Source organism: Gekko japonicus, unplaced genomic scaffold, assembly GCF_001447785.1.
Source record: "Gekko japonicus isolate JY-2015 unplaced genomic scaffold, Gekko_japonicus_V1.1 scaffold407, whole genome shotgun sequence".
Lineage (NCBI taxonomy): Eukaryota > Metazoa > Chordata > Lepidosauria > Squamata > Gekkonidae > Gekko > Gekko japonicus.
Window position 1 is genome coordinate 513,936 of NW_015172563.1, and position 12,573 is coordinate 526,508.

The 12,573-nt window shown below is 45.0% G+C and overlaps 1 protein-coding gene across 4 annotated transcripts in view; it reads right to left on the minus strand.

Moving 5' to 3' along the window:
- Positions 1-10,461, minus strand: part of EPB41L2 (erythrocyte membrane protein band 4.1-like 2) — a 127,062-nt gene extending 116,601 nt beyond the window's left edge. For all 4 annotated transcript variants that reach the window (XM_015421264.1, XM_015421263.1, XM_015421265.1 and 1 more), the window contains exon 1: positions 10,340-10,461. The gene's annotated coding sequence lies outside the window, so the exon portion shown is untranslated. The remainder of the gene's footprint in view (positions 1-10,339) is intronic.
- Between the last annotated feature and the right edge of the window lie 2,112 nt (positions 10,462-12,573).

Genomic DNA, 12,573 nt, shown 5'->3' on the forward strand with positions numbered 1-12,573 from the left:
CCAAGAATACAGAGTATCACTGCCCCAGAGTGTTCCACCTATACCTTGTGGCTAATAGCCACTGATGGACCTCTGTTCCATATGTTTATCCAATCCCTCTTGAAGCTGTCTATGCTTGTAGCCGCCACCACTTCTTGCAGCAGTGAATTTCATGTGTTAATTACTCTTTGGGTGAAGAAGTACTTCCTTTACCTGTTCTAAGCTTACAGGACTTATTTCTCCGCCTTCTCTGTCCCATGCATAATTTTGTAAACCTCTGTTTTTGCATAATTTTGTAAACCTCTGTTCTTGCAGCAGTGAATTTCATGTGTTAATTACTCTTTGGGTGAAGAAGTACTTCCTTTACCTGTTCTAAGCTTACAGGACTTATTTCTCCGCCTTCTCTGTCCCATGCATAATTTTGTAAACCTCTGTAACGTTACCCCTCCAAGCTAAAGAGCCCTAACCTCTTTAACTTTTCTTCATAGGGAAGGTGTTCCATCCCATTAATCATTTTAGTTGCCCTTTCCTGCACTTTTCCCAATGCTTTAATACCTTTTTTGAGGTGCAGTGACCAGAACTGTACACAGTATTCCAAATGAGGCTGCACCATCAATTTACACAGGGACATTATGATACCGGCTGATTTGTGTTCAATCCCGTTCCTAATAATTCCCAGCAAACCATTTGCCTTTTTTATTGCAGTCATACATGGAATCAACATTTTCAGTGAGTTATCTACCACGATTCCAAGATTTCTCAGACCCCATCAACATATATTTATAGTTAGGATTTTTTGCTCCAATGTGCATTACTTTGCACTCACCCAAGATGAACCTCATTTGCCATATTGATGCCCACTTGCCTAGCCTCAAAAGATCCCTCTGGAGTGTTTCACAGTCCTCCCTGGTTCTCACCACCCTGAACAGCTTACTGTCATATGCAAACTTAACCACTTCACTGCTTATTCCCAACTCCAGATAATTAATAAACAAGTTACAAAGCACTGGACCCAGTACTGAGCCAAGCGGTACCCCACTGTTTACCAGCTTCCACTGTGAAAACTGCCCATTTATACTCACTCTTTGTTTCCTGTTAATTAACCAGTTTTTAATCCACAAGAGGACTTGTCCTCTTATCCCATCACTGCTGAGTTTACTTAGGAGGCTTTGATGAAGAATTTTATCAAAATCTTTCTGGAAGTCTAGGAAAACATCTATTGGGTCACCCTTGTCCACATGCCTGTTCACCCCCTCAAACAACTCTAAAAGGTTAGTGAGACAAGATCTTCTCTTACAAAATCCACGCTGATTCTTCCTCAGCAGCTTTTGTTCATCAATGTAGCTACTAATTCTACCTTTAATAATGGATTCCACCAACTTACCCAGTATAGGCATTAGACTGACTGGCCTGTAATTTCCCAGATCTCCTCTAGAACCTTTTTAAAAGATGGGGGTTACATTAGCTACCTTCCAGTCCTCGGGAATGGAGGCAGATATTAGTGATAGCATATTTTTGTCAGGAGATCCACAAGTTCATACTTGGATGTATGCCACCTGGGCCTGGTGATTTGTAAGTTTTTAATTTGTCCATCAGGCATAGGACCTCTTCTCTTGTCACCTCTATCTGACTTAGCTCTTTCAACTCCTGAAATTGGTGATTCTGGAGTGGGCAAGCATCTCCTATCTTCCACAGTGAAGACAGAGGCAAAAAAAAAAAGCATTTAGCTTCCCTGACATTAAGGAATTTATCAGATCTTTGATTCAGAATTTTATGATACATCCTCCATTTTTATTTTGTCCTATTCAGACACAACAACCAATACATAATTAATTTTAAAGGCATACATTCATATCCATCCTATCAATGCCTTTGCATATAGTTTCAACAACTGCTGAACAGGAGAAAACTATCACAATGTTTCTCAAGTGTCTGAAACAAGCACTATTTATGCAAGTAACAGGAAACAAAACTGTCGACAGGAAACAAGAATACAACTTACTGATCATATAACACTATGCTGACAAACATCTGATGCAGCAGTTTGGACAGAACATTAGAAGTCAAAGGTTGGATTGCAAGCATACTATTTTGCTTCCTGCAGGGACAGATTTTATTCTCCATACTGAGGGACAGTATGTTTCCAAACCCTGAAAAAACCCTTCTAACGGTATATCTTTCATGCATCATAACAGTTATGTATAGAAATTTGAAAGTATTATACAGACGTCTATGGGGTATGTCAGACTTGTGAAACCTGGGTTCAAATCCTCAATGCAGCCATGAAGCTGAACAGGGAACCATAAACCGCTCAATCGCCACTTAACACATATAACCTTCACAGGGTTGTTATATACTGTCCCAAGTGTCCTGGAGAAAGAATGAGATGTTAATTTTATAGAATATTAATAAAACGGCCACCACAGAGGTGGAACCACACATACAAACAGAGGAAGCCATTTGGGGGAACAAGAGAAGCATACTTTAAAACATACTCTGGGAACTAGGAGTGTGAGAGTGAATACAATCAACACTGTGTGGTGGCAGCTGCCATCCCAACTGTATTTTAATCTTCACAGGCTCTCCAATGGCCAATCAGGAGTTCTGATGGGTAAATGCCTCACCCACTTTCTCAAATTACTTGGTGGGCACCAGGAAAAGTATCAGCAGATGCCATGGTGCCCAAGGGTGCTGCATTGGGGAACTTTGTATCAGACTATTGCAAGAAAAAAAATTGCTGTTCCTTAGCTTTATTTTTTTCAGCCTTTTTAAAGAGCTTAACAGTAGGCTGAGCTTCATGTTCCAGGATAAAAGCTAATGACAAACTGTTCAAGAAATTGTTCATTTATAGAAACTTTATTTCTAATTAAATTATAACAATCCATTTAATGATTAATTTCACTGCTTCCCAGTAAACAGTTCTTTTTTTCTAATTAAGGGTGAAGCCTGTTAATATTTTTGTCCACTTGAGGCTCTTGGGAGCTCCATGGCCATCCCAAGTCGATGTCTGGCAGTACCCTTCACTCCCTTACTCCCAGTTTGGTGTAGTGGTTAAGTGTGCGGACTCTAATCTGGGAGAACCGGATTTGATTCCCCACTCCTCCACTTGCACCTGCTGATGTGACCTTGGGTCAGTCACAATTGCTGGCACGGCTGTTCTTGAAAAAGAGCAGTTTCTGTCAAGAGTTCTCTCAGCCCCACCCACCTCACAGGGTGTTTGTTGTGGGAGGGGAAGGGAAAGGAGTTTGTAAGCCGCTCTGAGACTCCAAGTGAAGGGCGGGGTATAAATCCAATCTCTTCTTCTTCTCCTTCTTCTTCTACTCACCCAGCATTTCCATTGCCACCATTACCCAATTGTAAGAGCCTCTCTCTCCCTGGAGAACTGGGATTCCAGCATTTTCCTTCACACACTCAGGGATGGAAGGATTTACCTGTCCCTCCCCCTACTTTTCCTTTGACTAACATGACTAAGGCACACTATGGCTGCAGAAACCAGACTTCCAGTAATTTCTTTATGCAGCAGAACTGAGTAAAGATTTAAAGTGAATAAACACAATCTTCCTAATCCTGTTCTAAACGTGCCCCTAAATAAGGTCTGGTACTTTCTCCTCAGAGGTACAAAAAGTTTCATTACCTTAATTCTCAGAGCTGGGACTTTTTTCACTGTCCCTCAAAACATGATCAAGATTTAGTCCCCAGATAAAGGCTTAACCCTTCATGACTTGAGACCAATTAAGTAGCTAAGAGCAACTAGCTGCTTCCTCCTTGCGGTCAGGGGATCTATAGCCTCTCTTTCCCCCTTGTAGGTCATCTTTCTCTTCCTGTTCAAAGGGCAGGGTGACTCTACACCTTTTGGGCATTTAAACTCTGCATTCCTAGGTGTGGTGTCTAACTAGTTGTTTCCCCACCTTCCGTCATTTGCATTTGTAGAGAACCAAACTGCTCTAAACCTGTAAGACTGAGTCAAGCCAGAGCTGCTTTCTCCTGATGTATTAACTAAGCCTGAGATATATCCATTGCTTCCTCACAACAACCAGGTAGTGTAGAGTTACAGTGAACTTTGAGTGAAAATTCCAAATTTTCTGAATATTTATTTAATATTTATAATTTGAATTTATAAACCACCCTCCCCTGAGTACACAGGGCTCAGGGTGGTGGACAAGAAGGAGTAAAAACATTAATAAATAAGACAATTTAAATGATGCATAAATAATACATAGATAAAACAGTCTCAGATGGTGCAACATTCCGATTGTGTCTCTGCCTCTGTGAGGGGTAGAAAAGCAGGGAAAATTGGAGGAAAAGGGGAGTGCCAGTTGCTTTGCTCCACCAAAAGCCTGGTGGAATATCTCTGCCTTGCAAGCCCTGCAGAACTCCATTAAGTCCAACAGTGCGCAAATGTTATTCGGCAGAGAGTTCCACCAGGTGGGAGCCAGCACAGAAAAGGACCTGGCTCTGGTTGAGGACAGCCAGACGTCTTTTAGGCTGGGGATCACCAGTAGATTGTTCTCTGCAGAGCGTAACGCTCTTTGGGGGACATACCAGAGGTGATGGTCCTGAAGGTATGTGGGTCCTTGACCGCTCAAGGCCTTGAAGGTCAATACCAAAACCTTGAATCTGACTCAGTACTCCACTGGAAGCCAGTCCAGCTGTTACAGCACAGGTTGAATATGGGCAGTCCATGACACTCCAGTCAGGACCCATGCCACTGCATTCTGGACCAGCTGGAGTTTGCAGATTAGTCTCAAAGGTGGCCAGCATAGAGTGAATCAAAGTAGTCCAGTCTGGAGGTGACTGTTGCATGGATTACTATGGCTAGGTTGGGATGAGACAGAAAAATACGCTTAAAATATTTTACTAATAGTTCATAGTAGCTAACTGGTCAATCAACCAACTCTACACTACATCACTTTCATGTGATCATATTCTTGAAGAACTATGTGGCCATATATTAACTTAACTCTTACTGTAAAACGAAGTCAAAAGGTGGACGATTTTATGGTAAATTATCCCTCTTCATGGTATATGTTGTCTAGGGGATGTGATTGAATTCTGAGATTGATAAAACTTCATCATTACAAATATGGAAACCATTTATAAATGGTCAAAAATATGCAGAAGCCACTTCTTTTTTCTTTTTTTAAAACAGTAATGACATAGTCCAGTAAACCAGATGACTTTGTCCCAATTGCACTATTAAACTGGGTGCTACTTATACTATAAGTTGCAAAGGGGCATATGACAAAAAGTTCAAAGAAGAAATCTGCTAAGTGAGTGTAATGGGTAAACTGCGGCCTCAGATCGGAAGCTGGCCCTTTAAACCCGGGCCTCAGTCCCCAGAGCATCCCTCTTGGTCTTCCCTTGGCGCTGTGCTCCCCTGTCCATTCTGTACCATCTGGAGCTTCCAGGTTGTCTTCAAGGACAGACCCATGTAGAGTGCATTACAATAGTCTACCCTTGAGGGTACAGTGGAATGAATCCACGTGGCCAGATCAAGAAAAGGAGTAATCTTCCCGGCGAAATGAAGAAATCATTTTAAGCTGAATTAATTTGCTTCAACAATAATGCTGGGTCAAGTGTTAAGTCCTACACTCTTTGCTGATTCAGTGATAGTTTGCTGAACCTCATCATACGTGGGAAGCACAATGCCCGCCTCAGTCTCAACTTCTGTTTAGTCAAGACTCAGTTTCAGTTTTTTCACCCTAGCCACCTAATCATTGCAGCCAGGCACCGGCTCAGGACCTCCACAGCAGCATTGGATGGTTTTGACAAAGAGCTGGATGTCATCAGCATATTGATGACACCCAACTCCAAAGTATGAATGAATTATCCTAAGGGCTTTGCACAGAGATTGAACAGTATTGGGGATAAGACTGAGCCTTGTGAAACCCCACAGAATTTAAGCTGGTCTCCAACAGCAAGCCTCTAAGTCCAGTGCATAAGGAAACATTTAAACCAGTCGAAAGCACATCTCCCTGATACCTACTTCTGCCTCATGATGTCTCCACAAAACGGTATGTACACCATATCAAAGGCTGCAGATAAATCCTGTAAGTGCAAAAGCAACAATGAGGCATACCCCTTATCTACAGTCAAACAGAGATCATCAACCAGCACTGTGTCCATCCCCTAGCATCACCTGAAGTCTATAGCCAATAGGACATCCAGGAAGACCTCTAGGTCTTTTTCTTCAACTAGCTTCTCAATCTCCTTACCCAGGAAGGCAAATACAGGTATCTTAAAAGAAACAGGAACTCCAGTATTTTTAAGAGGTAATTTGAACACACTTCTAGAACCTGTCATCCATACTGCATCAGACATATGTACCTTTGGTATGATGGCCACAGGCCTATGAGATAGTATCCATGCAAAGTAATATAATATCCCATCATCATCACTACCACACATCGTGCCCAGAACAAGACAGCAAATTGAAAATACATATTAATAAAGAAGGCCAAGTAAAGGCAAAGAAACTTTACTTATAACTTTTAAGTGGGTCAATAAAAATTAAACGATGGGGGGGGGGGACTACCACTATCTAGAAACACAAGAGAGTACCAGAAAAACATCTACTTCTGCTTCATTGACTATGCTAAAGCCTTTGACTGTGTGGATCATAACAAACTATGGCAGGCCCTTAAAGAGTGGGAGCAATGTTCGCTCTAAGCTGTGGAGTCTTGTGAGCAAAAATTCTACTTTGTGAGCTACTGGCACTAAAGTTGTGAGCGAGCGACTTGGCTGCCGCATAACTTAGTTGGCTCTGGAGCCATCCTTCCTGAGCTAAGACAACAAATGTGTGAGCTGGAGGCTAAAAAACTGTGAGCTGGCTCACACTAACTCAGCTTAGAGGGAACACTGAGTGGGAGTACCAGACCACCTCACATGTCTCTTGAGAAACCTGTATAAGGGCCAAGAAGCAACAGTTAGAACCGGATATGGAACAACTGATTGGTTTAGCATAGGAAAATGAGTACGACAAGGATGTCCCCTTGCTTATTTAATATATATGCAGAGTATATCATGCGAAATGCTGGCCTGGATGAATCACAAGCGGGAATTAAGATTGCTGGGGAAAAGATCAACAACCTCAGATATGCAGACGATACCACTCTAATGGCAGAAAGTGAAGAGGACCTGAAGAGCCTCTTGCTCAGGGTCAAAGAGGAGAGCGCAAAAGTGGGCTTGAAGCTCAACATCAAAAAAACTAAGATCATGGCATCCGGCCCCATCACTCCTTGGCAAATAGAAGGGGAAGTCGTGGAAGTAGTGACAGACTTCACGTTCCTGGGATCCCAAATCACCGCAGACTGTGACTGCAGCCATGAAATTAAAAGACGCCTGCTCCTTGGGAGGAAAGCGATGGCGAACCTAAACAGCATGATAAAAAGTAGAGACATCACCCTGGCAACAAAAGTCCGCATGGTCAAAGCAATGGTATTCCCAGTAGTCATGTAGGCTGCGAGAGTTGGACTATAAGGAAGGCCGAGCGCCGAAGAATAGATTCTTTTGAACTATGGTGCTGGAGAAGACTCTTGAGAGTCCCTTGGACTGCAAGAAGATCAAATCAGTCAATCCTAAAAGAAATCAACCCTGACTGTTCCCTGGTAGGCCAGATAATGAAACTGAAGCTCAAATACTTTGGCCACCAAATGAGAAGGGAGCACTCACTGGAGAAGACCCTGATGCTGGGAAAGATTAAAGGTCAAAGAAGACGGGGATGGCAAAGGATGAGATGGTTAGACAGTGTCATAGATGCAACGAACATGAAATTGAGCAAATTTCAGAGGACGGCGGAAGACAGGAAGGCCTGACGTGATATGGTCCATGGGGTCACGAAGAGTCAGACTCGACTGTGCGACTGAACAACAACAAAGAAACACACGTCATCTAATAATCAACACTGGGAGATTATATGGGCCAACAATGACAACACTGGGCAGCTAGGATTATAGCTAATTCCCTCTCCAACCTTGGATCTCTTGTAAATTTAGTTCTAAATTAAACTTTAAACTTAGTACAGTGGGGCTGTCTGTGGTTATTTGCAACAAATATTCAGGATTAGAATGTAATTGCACATTCCATTTATATCGAAGAGAGAGGTACCTCTAATCTTCTGACATCCTGAACCAACACGACTGTAAATTGTTGAACATTAAGCAAGAGTTGATTTTGGGATAAATACAGGGAAAGGGGAGGAAAAACTGGTTCCAGCCATGGTTCTCAAAGACCCGTCCTCATCTCTTCAGAAAGAACAGCTATGCCCCCCCGGGGAAAAACCTACTTCTTCACTAAATCTTTGTAAGAACCACTGCCATACATGATCTTCTCTCACAGCTCCTCACCCATTTCCAAAGGATACTTGCCTCAATAGCAGAAATATCGAAGGACTCCACCCATCTTGCAACCAACCTCTCCAGAGCTTCTCCTCACCTTCATGATCCATCTGTGAATAAAGCCTCTCTCACTTTTGACACACAACATGCAGCTCACCAGCCAACTACATGATGAGCGAAACATACGCACAGCTCTTGGCTCAAAAACTGGTTCTTTATTCACAAACTCTATGCTATGAAGTCTCCATTCCTAAAGCACCCCCACCAACAAAACACATCAAGAGCATACAGACATTCATTACATTGTGATTATAGGATTTGTAAAGGGCACGGGTGGAAGAGATTATGCCAATCATATTCACTACTTCCTATCCTAAGAGGGACACTGATCCCCAAAGCAGATTACACTATACAGCCAGGATAGGACCACCCCCAACCTCACTTTACACACCTACAGCAGGGGCTAGAGACTTCAAATGATACCCTTTCTGGAGCAGTTAAATTATTCCCTCCAAATAAACAACAGATACAAGCTGTTGTGAGCTGTTCTTAAATAACTGTCTGTAGTCTCTAGTAGCAGCATTCAGCCACCACTCCCAGGCAAGGCGAGTGACAAGAATGTTTTCCTTTACTTTTTAAATGTATGACAAAGGTGGCTTAGGACACCCTCTAGGATAAACTGGAGACTGTATGCTTCTTGCATTAACAACTTTTGTCAATGGCCACAACCATCACCTTTAAATACGAGGGAAGCTACACATACTGAACATCGAAGGACTCCACTCCTGCTCCCTGACAGCTTCAGGCCGCTCCCATAATTAGGAGGCAGGCCAGGAAGCATCATAGGCCAACCATTTAGAGACCAGTTTCAGAGGGGAGCCGTGCTTGTGTGCAGTGGAACGGCTAGATTCCAGTCCAGTAGTACCTCAGAGACCAGCAAGATTGGGGGGGGGGGGGGATAGGCTTTGAATCACGAGCTGATCCCCCGAAAATCTTGTTGATCTCTAAGGTGCTACTGGACTCGAATCTAACCATTTAAAGACTGCAGCTCATGCTTGCAACCAACCCGCACTAATTCCGTGTGTGCATGCGAGAAAACGAGGGAAATTTAAACAACAACAATCAGGGATCTGATTCCTGAGCCATGCGAAGACATCTCAGCCACAGAGACAACTGGCCAGGGTTAAAGCCTCTCAACGAGAAGGAAAGAGGCTTGCTAACACAGAGAGCAAAATGTCAACTCTCCCTGGATGAAACACTAGCAGAGCAACAGCTTGGCAGGAGCAGGACCCCGTGTTGCATCATCTGTCTCCCTCACACACTCTCCATGGGATCTTCCCCTAGTATTAGGGAAGGAAGCGGATTTCCCGAGGTCAGCAGCGGCAGCAGCCCAGCGGACACGCATCTTGCTCGGTGAACTGCTGCCACCGCCGCTTCTTCCCCTACAGGCTGCACGCGGGGGATCGACACCCCCCCCTCCTCTCAGAGAGGCGGCGGCGAAACCAGCTCCAACCACACATCACAAGTCAGGCCCAGAGGAGGCGACCGAGCAGGAAGGGGGGGGGGAGAGAGGGCTAAGGGAGGAATCTCTCCTCCTCCTCCTCCCCCCTCCGGCTCCTGGGAGTTTGAGAGCAACGCCCCCCCCCCTTCCACCGGGAACGAGAAACAAACAGGAGCCGGCGTTCCGGTCTAAGGGCGGCGACGGTCAGCAAGCCACCCGAGCCCCCCCTGCACCCGCCTCGGACGTGTAGAGGGGAGGGGATCCAGATGCGCCTCAATATCGCCACTGATGAAGCCTGGCTGGCACTCCGAGTCGTCGTCGTCCCCCCCCCCCCCCTTCCTCACACTCACACTCCGAGGTTCCTCACAAGCGCCAACTGGTTACGTGTCCCTGTCACTACTCCTTACAGCGTGGGGGGGGGACTCCGCTCCAAGCCGCGACATAAGCGCACCCCACCCCCCCTCCGACAGCGAAGCCCGCCAAAAGAGGAGTCCCACCAACTTTGCCCGGCAGGGCTGATTACCTCACTGGAGACTTTCCCTCGTAGTCGTCGTTATGGTCTTCTCCCCCTTCCTCTCCCCTCCCCGTCTCCTCTTTCCTCCGCACTGCCGTCTCCCTCATTCGAAATTCCCTGGCCACGGCCGTCAGCACAACACCAGCGCCCAGGCTCCGGCGGCGGGCCCTCCCAGGCTCAGACCCAGCCACTCCTCAGCGCCAATCGAGGGCTCCCGCCAGCTCTGAGCCCCGCCTATTCCCTCTCGGCTTCGCTTTCTAGCCGTCAATCACAACCTCTCTCTCCCCCCCCCCGCCTCCCGCTCTTTTCCTAAGCCATGCCTACGACGTCTTTTAGCTTGGTATTTCAAACTGCCCCGCCTTGACGCCCAAGCTGATTTTCACTTGCCTCAGGACACCTAATGTTGACTCTCCGGAAAAACAAAGGCGACAAAAAGGAACGCATTTTAAAATGTTCTGCAGTATCTGGGCAGGAACTTGTTTATTTTTGGAGAACGAACGTTATGGAGGGAGTACAAATAAAGGAAAACATGCGTGACTGTTACCGTACAGTAACTAGGGCTGCCAAATTACAGGTGGGAACTGGAGTTTATAGGGATGCCAGCCTCCAGGTGGGGCCTGGGGATCTCCTGGAATTACAGTTTATCTCCAGACTACACAGAACTGTCCCCGTGGAGAAAAAGGATGCTTTGCAGGGTGGACTCGGTGGCATTGAACCGCATTAAGTTCCCAGTCCTCCCCAGGCTCCATCCCCAACTCTTCAGGAATTTCCAAGCCTCTGTCTGGCAACCCTACCCCCCATCTCCTGCCGGTGGCCAGAGTGGACCTGGCTACCCTAATTACAACTGATCTACAGACTACCGAGATCAGCTCCCCTGGAGAAAATGGCAGTTTTGGAGGTGGGCTAGGGCATTACATGCTTGTTGAGCTCCATGTTCTCCCCAAACTCCACCCACAAATGTCCAGGATCTTCTCACCCTGAAGTTAGCAACCCAAATTTTAGTAAGGTAATGAATCTGTACATCATCCACCTGAAATTCTAGATTATTATTATTATTTATGAATGGTCATAGTCAGATATTTGACTAGTAGATGGGGTTCCGCAATTCGAGATCTAGCCAAGTTCGTAGGGATTGCAGATGTATCTTCACAGGATTCTTGCTGTTCCAAGCAACACTGTTCTGGAGCTGAACTGGTGTTCCAATGTTCAGGTGTTTCTTGATACTTCTAGGCACCGCTCCAAGGGCTCCAGTGACAACTGGCATGATAGTCACCTTCTTCTCCCAGAGACCCTGTTCCTTCTTTTCTGTTCTGCTGTCTACTGGGGTTACAGTGTCAAGGACCCAAACCCTGTTTCTCTTCTCCCCCCACCCCCCTACAATTATGATATCAAGGATGTTATGCTCCAGGTGTTTTATCTGTTTGTAATCAAAAGTCCCAAAGAATCTTTGAGACCTTAGAGACCAACAAAATTTTCAGGGCATAAGCTTTCAAGAGTCAAAGCTCATGATGCAGAGGTACAAATGAGCAGTGTCATCAGCCTGATAAGAGCAGAGGGAAAATGCTTGGGGGCAGAAAATTAGCTTCTGTCAGGAGATAAGAATCCCATGTCCCTATTCAGCATTGTTCTGAACTTGTGAACGTCTTTTCTTGAGGACTGCCACTTTTAGGCCAGCAATGAAATCACCTGGAAGATTAAAATGTTCTCCCACTGGTTTTTGAATGTTTCTGTGTTTTTTAACGTTGGATTTATGGCCCTGCTCCTAGAATCTGTATCCATGTTAGAAAGGGCATTGCTGTGGGTGAGAAGTTGTTCAAGGTTTGGAGGCAAGAAAAGATTTGCCTCCCAACACCTGTGAGAGAGGAGGAGTATAATGATGCATTGAACTGGTTTGAGCTAAAAGCTCTTTGTGACCACAACTGGTGTTTGGTTGATGTTTTGTTTGGACTTATTTTATAGCAGGTTATCCCTTGGTATCATTCTGGCTTTGTTGATTTGTTGCCTTATTACATCAGATAGGTACAGAAATTCCAAAAATGTCTTTTGTAGATCCTACAGGTGAGAATCTGTGTCTGAGGGATTGGAACAGATGCAGCTGTAGCATAGAGCTTGGCTGTAGACAATGGATTGCTTGGTGTGTTTATGATGATGACTGGAGGCATATAGATATGTTTGAGGATCAGTAGTGTTCTGTTATATGGTGGTTTTAAGCTTCCATGATGTATTTGTACAGTAGTGTCTAG